The following is a 7,965-nucleotide window of genomic DNA, read 5'->3' on the forward strand; positions in this document are numbered from 1 at the left end:
CCATTGAAGAAGCTCATTAATGCGCAGCAACGACCGGCCTCATTTTACAGTTTACATGAGGCTGGGAGAGCCTGAATCGTAGTTTTTCGGAAACGCTACTGCCCAATCTTGGCCCCTGTGGGTACGGTGGCCGGGAAGTGCAAAACAAGTTTTCAATACGAGAAACACTTTTACTAAGCAGGAGACAAATTCAAATTTTAGAAAACAAGTACTATCATTGTACTGAATTGTATCTGAAACTAAAAGGAAATTACTCAGCTATTAGTGGAAGAGACATTTATTATAAAGGTGTAAAATGTACACAAAGTGTCTTAATTTGTCACCCGCAACTTCATTGTTTTAAAGTGGGAAATATGAATAAAAATAAAGCAAAGTAATGAGCATGTATTACATTTTTGATTTTTATAGCCCGTAGTTAAAAGACAAATGCTCCTTGAACTTGGAACTTCTATACTCCAGAAACTGTTTATATGATGGGCAAGGTTTTTCCTGCTGAAATTAACAAAGTCAAGTTTATAGAAATTTAGCTGCTGCTAACCAATTGCACTGTTTACATTGATTCACGTATGTCAGATAGACTGTGCTAAACCTTTTTTGTTTAGGATTATCCAGCTGTTGAGATGTCCCCAGATATCCTTCGAACGTGGTCCTTCAACTCCAGGTTCCATTCTGCCAGTGGAGCAGGTGGTGGGCTTGCTCAACTGGGAGGTGGAGAAAGCAGTGAGAGAAGCCCAGCGGCAGAAATTGTCTGTATGTCCCAACTCTGTTTGCTCCCAAGTGTTGCAGTGGGAATACTCCTCCCAGTTTGCCTGTCGCCCTGGGCCCAACAGGACCATCTCCCTCCTCTGACATTTCTTTTGGTGGCCAACCAAAAGGTTAGGGACACCCCGGAATTCATGGCCGCCTGTGAGGTCTGTGTACAGGCCTTCCTACTTCCAAGGGGAACAATGTCATTCTGACAGTGGTGGATCGGTTCTTGAAGGCCGTACATTTCCTCACTCTGCCAAAGATTCCCACCACCCTAGAGCCTGCCAACCTTTTGGTCAACAATGTCCTCCGACCCCACAGCATGCCCTCCAACATCGTTTAGGGTTAGGGTTAGAGGGTTAGGTTTAAGAGTTTGGCTTTAGGGTTAGGGTTAGAGGGTTAGGGTTAGGGGTTAGGGTTTTAAGGGTTAGGAACTCCAATGCACGGGCCATCACTCATGTCCGGTCAGGATCGGCTCATTTCAGGTTCAAGCCCCCCGGAACTTGCGTGCCCAACCTGAGGATCCAGCGCCGCTCAGCCTGGATCCACTGGACGGTTAGGGTTAGGTTAGGGTGTTAGGGTTAGAGGGTTAGGGGTTAGGGTTAGGTTAGGGTTAGGGGGTTAGGGTTAGGTTTAAGAGTTTGGCTTTCCCCTGGGGCAAAGCCCCGGGGAAAGCAATGCACTGGCCATCCAAGGGGGTCCCAGGCAGAAACTCCCATCACAAAAGTTAATATTCACCACCCTAAGGTGGTGGGGTTTCCAAAAATTAGGCTCTCTTGGCCTTAGCTGAGATCAGCCTTGTGCCCTACGTTTCGGCCTTCACTGGCCTTCATCAGGCAGACTGATCAAAAATAGTTATGTTGGCCTTTTGGCTTTAACATAAAATCGGTCCCTTGCTTTTGCCCTTTTCCCACCTCCTAATCCCACCTCCTAATCTTTCTTTGTTCCCTTCTCGAAATGATGTCCCTTCTCTGTTCCCATGTTGTTCCTTCGGTGGATATTTTCAATCTGAGCCGTTCTGTATATCTTTGCCTTTAAATACTTATCTTTGGGGATGGGAGAAGGTTAGGATTAGGGTTGGGGTTGGGTTAGGGTTAGGGTTAGGGTTGAGGTTGGGGTTAGGTTTAGGGTTAAGAAGGGTGCTGGGTTTGGGGTTAAGGTTAGGGTTGGGGAGAGGGTTACGGTTGGGTTGGGTTTAGGGTTGGGGTTAGGAAGGGAGCTGGTTAGGGTTAAGGTTAGGCTTGGGGTTAGGGTTAGGGTTGGGAATGGAGATTGGGTTAGGGTTGGGATTGAGATTAGAATCTGTGTTTGGTAAAGCTCATTTAAGGGGGTGTCAGGAAAAAATTGTCTGCACCAGTTAGCAAATATGAGTTTTGCTGTATTGGGGGTCCAAGTGATGTTATCTTCTTCAGTAATGAAGAGGTCGTGTGGGATTTCCGGCAGTGTTTCCTAATGCGTTATCACGGTTTTGTTGATGAGTTCCAAATTGTCCTGTTGGGTTTGGGTTAGCTGGGGTGAATAGTTAAGGATAGGAAAGTGAGGTAGTGCATTAGGAAAGGTCCGCTCGGCAGCGCGGACTAGTCTCCTTAGTTGTTTGATTGTGGTTTTTCTTGGGTCCTGGTCTCTGTTATTCATACCTATAGCAAAGATTACGACATCGGTATTAGGGTTGGGGGGGGATTTCTCACAGACCTTGAGGAAATGGTAGGCATTTGCTCCGGGGTAATTGTCTATTTGTATGTCTGCATTGGTGTATTCGGGGATGTGATAAACGTTGGAGTCACCCAGGATGTGGAAAGCTCTATTGCTTTTGAAGACCCAGTCCTGAATTTTGCGGTTGGGTCTGGCCAGGTGGTAATTTGGCCTATAGGTGGGAAGTGTTGAGGGTTGAGACGGGCTAAGAAATAAAGATGGCCAACTGTCACTTGGCTCTGGAGAAGTAACTGGAGGGGATGAGGGGAACGGAAAAAGTTGTTTCCAGGGGAGTCATTTAGTCGATCCTGGGCTGGCAGAGCCCCCCACCATTAGTTTGAAAAATATCTTTAATTCAATTTCGAGGTTTAAAAGCCAATAAGAGCTAAAAGATTCAATAAAACAATCTTTAAAATTTCTGTTAAAAATAAGTTAAAAGCTGGTCCAATTTTCGTAAAAGGGGCAGCAGAGCTAATACACAGAGGTGGAAAATCCCGACGTTTCGCAATTGTGTTGCTTCATCAGGGGAGAAACCTCCATCCATCCATTCTCTACCGCTTATCCGGGTCGGGTCGCGGGGGCAGCAGCCTAAGGAGAGAAGCCCAGACTTCCCTCTCCCCAGCTACCTCCTCCAGCTCATCCGGAGGGATCCCCAGGCGTTCCCAGGCCAGCCGAGAGACATAGTCTCTCCAACGTGTCCTGGGTCTCCCCGGGGGTCTCCTACCGGGGGGACATGCCCTGAACACCTCACCAGGGAGGCGTCCAGGGGGCATCCTGACTAGATGCCCAAGCCACCCCATCTGGCTCCTCTCAACGCGGAGGCGCAGCGACTCTACTCCGAGCTCCTCCCGGATGGCAGAGCTTCTCACCCTATCTCTAAGGGAGAGCCCAGCCACCCTACGGAGGAAGCTCATTTCAGCCGCTTGTACCCGTGATCTTGTTCTTTCGGTCATTACCCGAAGCTCATGACCATAGGTGAGGGTAGGAACGAAGATCGACCGGTTAGGGTTAGGGTTAGGGTTAGGATCAGGGTTAGGGTTAGGGTTAGGTTAGGGTTAGGGTTAGGGGTTAGGGTTAGGTTAGGTTAGGTTAGGGGTTAGGGTTAGGGGTTAGGGTTAGGTTTTTGAGGTTAGGAACTCTGGCGCCGCGAAGCAGCGTCAGAGTTCCGTGCACGGGCCATCACTTATGTCAGGCCAGGATCGGCTCATTTTAGGTTCAGGCCCCCCGGAGCTTGTGTGCCCAATTTAAGGATCCAGCGCCGTTCAGCCCGGATCCGCTGGACCGTGGACCACATGGGGTCATGTTCAATGACCGTGGCTTGAGGCGACGGCCATCCGTGGTTTAGAAAATGATTCACTAGCGGGGTGTGTGTTTCCTTTTTTCTAAGTATGTTGTATCTATGTTGGGTAAACCGCAGGAGGAGGGTGTTTTTGGTCTCCCCAACATACTGAATGCCACACACCCCGCAAGTGATCAGGTAAACACAATTTCTTGTGTGGGGACTTCCATGGGTTTCCCCCTTAAAAACATCTTTGTGTACCTGGCTCCGTATCCACACTCTGTGTCTGTAGAATTCACCGCGGCTTCGGGACGCTGCCGTCGGAAGAGGCCTTATTTTGGCCTTGACCAGCAGGTCCCGTAAGTTTTTGTTTTTTCTATATGCAGCGATGATTCTGCAATCCGAGAAGGTGGAGTGGTTGCTCAGGATTTTAAAAAAATTGTTTTTGATGTTTTTTATTAGTAGGGTGGCCGGAAAGGAATATGTCGCCACCAGGGGAACTACAGAGGACACGTGGACCGGCTTTGTCTCGAGGAACTCTCTGAGAGCCTGTCTCCTGAAGGACCTCGAGTATCCTCTGGTGGAGAGAGCCCGGAACAGTGTCCTGGTGGCCTCCATGAAATCCCCCTGGTGCGTACATATCCTGTGGAATCTCAATAGTTGAGATTTTAGCAGGCCTTTAAAAATGTGTTTAGGGTGGAAACTGCTCCTGTGCAGTAGTGCATGGGAGTCAGTTTCCTTAAAGAAAACCTTTATATCAAGGTTGTTCGTGGCGTTAAATTTCTCCCCTTTAAATGTGGTTGTGTCCAGGAAGTCCACCGACCCACTGTTTATGGTGGACTTAAGTGTGATGGATGGATTGTGCCGGTTGAGTGAATTGAGGAATTCCCCAAACTCCTCCTGTGTGTGATGCCAAACACCCCAAATGTCATCCAGGTACCTAAATTAATGCAAGGGCTTTTTCCCACAAGCCGCCAACGCCGATGTCTCCCACTCAGCCATAAAAATGTTGGCGTAGGCTGGTGCAAATTTTTTGCCCATTGCCGTTCCCTTAATTTGTAAATAAAATTTGTTATCAAATTGAAAATCGTTTCGTCTCAAATTAATATCAAGGAGTTGGAGAAGCTCCTTTTCCGGTCGTTTTTTATTTGGGAATTTAGAGAAAATGTTTTTCACCGCCTGGATGCCTTCATTTATGTCAATATTTGTGTACAGGCTGTCAATGTCCAGGGTGAATAAAAATGAATTGGAGGGAACGTGCAATTTGGAGACTTTTTGGATGAAGTCGTAAGTGTCCTGAATGTATGAGGGGTGTTTGCATGAGAGGGGATTTAAGAAATAATCAATGTACTCCGCCGTGTGGTAAGTTTCACTGTCACAATCACTCACAATAGGGCGGCCCGGAGGAATGATGTGCGGCCTGCTCCACTTGGCCGGATCCTATGGATTTTAGGGAGTAAATAAAAAAGTCTGGCCCTGGGTTGTGGATTCCCCATCAGGTATTTATGTTGTTTCTTATTTATAAATTTTTTCTCTAATAATTTGTTGATGATCTGCTCCACCAATTTAGCTGTTTCCAGATAGATAGGTTTGTCCAATTGTTTGTAATAATTCAAATCTTCTAATTGTCTCCTGCCTTCCCACAGGTATTGTTCCCTGTCCATAATCACCACTGCGCTGCCCTTATCCGCCGGCTTTATAATAATATTGCTATTTTGTCTCAGCTCCTGCAGGGCTGTGGCCTCCTCATGGCTAAGGTTAGGCATCACCCTGCAGGGCCGGAATTTATGGTCAAAATATTGTTTGTCCGCTGTGATCAGCGTCTGGACTTCTGGGGGCAGTGTGTCCACGGACGGAGTCCAAGTGGACCTGGGAGTGAACGGTGGGGGCTCAGAATCACCATCCATTCCGCTATTTTGAAAATGGGATGCCAATTTAAGTCTCCTGTGGTATTGCTGCAGGTCCCATCTAGCCTGCTCCAGGAGATCCTTATTTGTCCCTTGTGTTGGGATAAATGTGAGTCCCCTATTTAATAATTTAAATTGTGGTTTTGTTAATTTAAATTTCTTAGCCAAAACAATGACGTTTTTAGACCCCTCCTGAAAAGGCAGGCTTATGGGGTCAGGCAGTTTACATGGTCAAACCAATGTTGGAGCATGTTTCTGGCTGTGGCCCTCGTCCAATGGACGTGGTCATTGAGCGTTGAGAAGAGATGGGAAGGTAAAAGAGGGATGAAGAGACAGTTTTTCCTAATTTGTGAATTTAGAAATTTAAGGTTCCTTTGTTCTTTTACAGGGAGGAGACTGGAAAAGTTAACCAGCGGCACCCAGATCCCCGCGCTGGGAAAGCGCTCATCTGCCGTTTCGACCGCCGCTCTCATTTGGGCAGACAAGGTGAGTCTTTCCTTCTGAGAGCGATTGTTAAGGCCAAAGGCCAAGATGACCTGCTCCACCTCTGTGTAGACTGTGGCCTTTTTAATGATCTCCTCTGCGTGTCTAAGGTTTGCTCCTGGGTAACTCTCCACCTGCAGTTGGTCATTTGTGAATGGGGGGAATCTGCTCAAATTGGAATCCCCCAGAATGAGCCACTTTTTAGTGACGCTCAGACCCCAATCCTGCATTTTGTTATTTGTGTGGATGTGTCTGGTGGCTCTGCGTGTCTCCGGTTCAGGTGAGTAAGGTTGTTGGGGGGTTTTTTGTGCAGCCATTCTGAGCTGACTTTGCACCGCTGACCTGAGTCTCCTGGCCATCTGTCCAGTACCCTCCACTGGTGAGGGCAAAGGGACCAATTTCTGCTCGCTCAGGTCAATGAGCGGGTCCGTTTCTATCGGAGCATCCAAGATGGAGTCCGTCTCCACCACGCAGCAGGGGTTTAGCTTAGGGGAGGAGGTTACCGTAGTAGGTAGGTGGGCTGAACGGGGGGTTCTCTGTGGCTGTGGTGGGTTATTTTGGGCTGGGATGTCTAAGAGATTTTCCTCTCTTATAGGTGACCATCCTCCTGATTCTTCCGTTTCCGTGCCCACTGACACCTTTTGAATGGACCTGGGTGGAGCAGGTGATGTGGGAGCCAATTCCAATTGTTTTGGTGGTTGATGCACCTCAACTGTAACTGTATGTGTGTCCACTGGTGTTGTTTCAGTGTCATTGGCCGTCTGTAAAGTAGGTGGATCTGCAGCAGGAGGAGGAGGGGAGGAGAGAGAGGGTGACGGCGGCGCAGGACCGATTATCCCCTCACCTCCCATTCTGGCAATGATGTGTGCCTGTGCCTGCTCCAGAGTCTCCCCATTGAGCCGTTTGCCCAGGTTCCGTTGTGCCCAAATGGAGGCAATCTGGAAAGGTCCCTCCCATCCCTGGAGTGACAACTGGGTGAGCGCCCCAAGCTCCAACTCCAGTTCATACAAATAATGATCCCGGAGGATCATCATGGTGGTCGCCTCCCAGTTCCTGGCATTCCCCTCTAATAAAAGACTTGTTCTCTGATTAGGATTTGCAGGTTTTATTGTGTTTGCCAGGTTTATGGACAGTTTTCTGATGGTGGGAGGGGACTGTTCAGCCAAAGTGATTTTAAGATGATGGGTAATTTTAATTATTTTAAACATGGTTCGAATTTTAAGACCAAAATCTGGGTCATCAGATTTAGGCTTGTTTTTGTTAATGGTTGTCCGATTATTTGTGTTTTGGTTAGGGTTAGCACGGTTCCTGCCATCATGGCGGAGCCAGTCATGACGGCTGGGATTCGGAGGCTCGGGGCGGCGGTGATGTTGATTCCGCTCGCGCCCTCGAGACACCAGAATCCACCCGTCATCGTTTCTGTACCCCGCCATGTAGAAGTTGGTAAGTATTTTCCGAATTTTTTAATCGAAAACGAGCTATTTGTTGCAACGTTTCGGTCCGAAAAGAACCTTCTTCAGGCCTAGCTCGTTTTGCTGTTGCTATTGCTATCTATGCTATATCTCCGTTCGATTTCCTGATGTGTCTGATTCAAATTTTCAAGGTAGGTACTGAGCTCCCGCCTGAATGGGGCTTTTGTAAACTCCGGTCAGGGGGCGGAGTGTGGAGGGAGTTTTCCGGAGATTTTCTTGCTCCAATTTTCCAAGTATTAGAAAATCTCCAATAGTCCCAAAGTATGTGTTATCCTTTGTTTTTTAGTTTAAATTCTTGTAATCCCTTTGTGTTAAATCCAATTAATTGTTTGTTTAAATTTTTAAATTAATTATATACTCTCCTGTTTCAAAATTGGCTGTTTTT

The 7,965-nt window shown here is 47.5% G+C and overlaps 2 long non-coding RNA genes across 2 annotated transcripts; both read left to right on the plus strand.

The window, feature by feature from the left end:
• The first annotated feature begins 3,675 nt into the window (after positions 1–3,675).
• On the plus strand, positions 3,676–5,160 carry LOC115250425 (uncharacterized). Its single transcript, XR_003888973.1, has 6 exons — positions 3,676–3,916; positions 4,011–4,077; positions 4,184–4,348; positions 4,529–4,654; positions 4,934–5,005; positions 5,113–5,160. It is a non-coding gene; the product is annotated as an uncharacterized lncRNA (long non-coding RNA).
• A 13-nt stretch (positions 5,161–5,173) lies between these two features.
• On the plus strand, positions 5,174–6,180 carry LOC115250426 (uncharacterized). Its single transcript, XR_003888974.1, has 5 exons — positions 5,174–5,217; positions 5,443–5,600; positions 5,680–5,734; positions 5,811–5,938; positions 6,014–6,180. It is a non-coding gene; the product is annotated as an uncharacterized lncRNA (long non-coding RNA).
• Positions 6,181–7,965: the final 1,785 nt, after the last annotated feature.

The sequence above is a fragment of the Takifugu rubripes genome, chromosome 7, assembly GCF_901000725.2.
Source record: "Takifugu rubripes chromosome 7, fTakRub1.2, whole genome shotgun sequence".
NCBI classification, from domain to species: domain Eukaryota; kingdom Metazoa; phylum Chordata; class Actinopteri; order Tetraodontiformes; family Tetraodontidae; genus Takifugu; species Takifugu rubripes.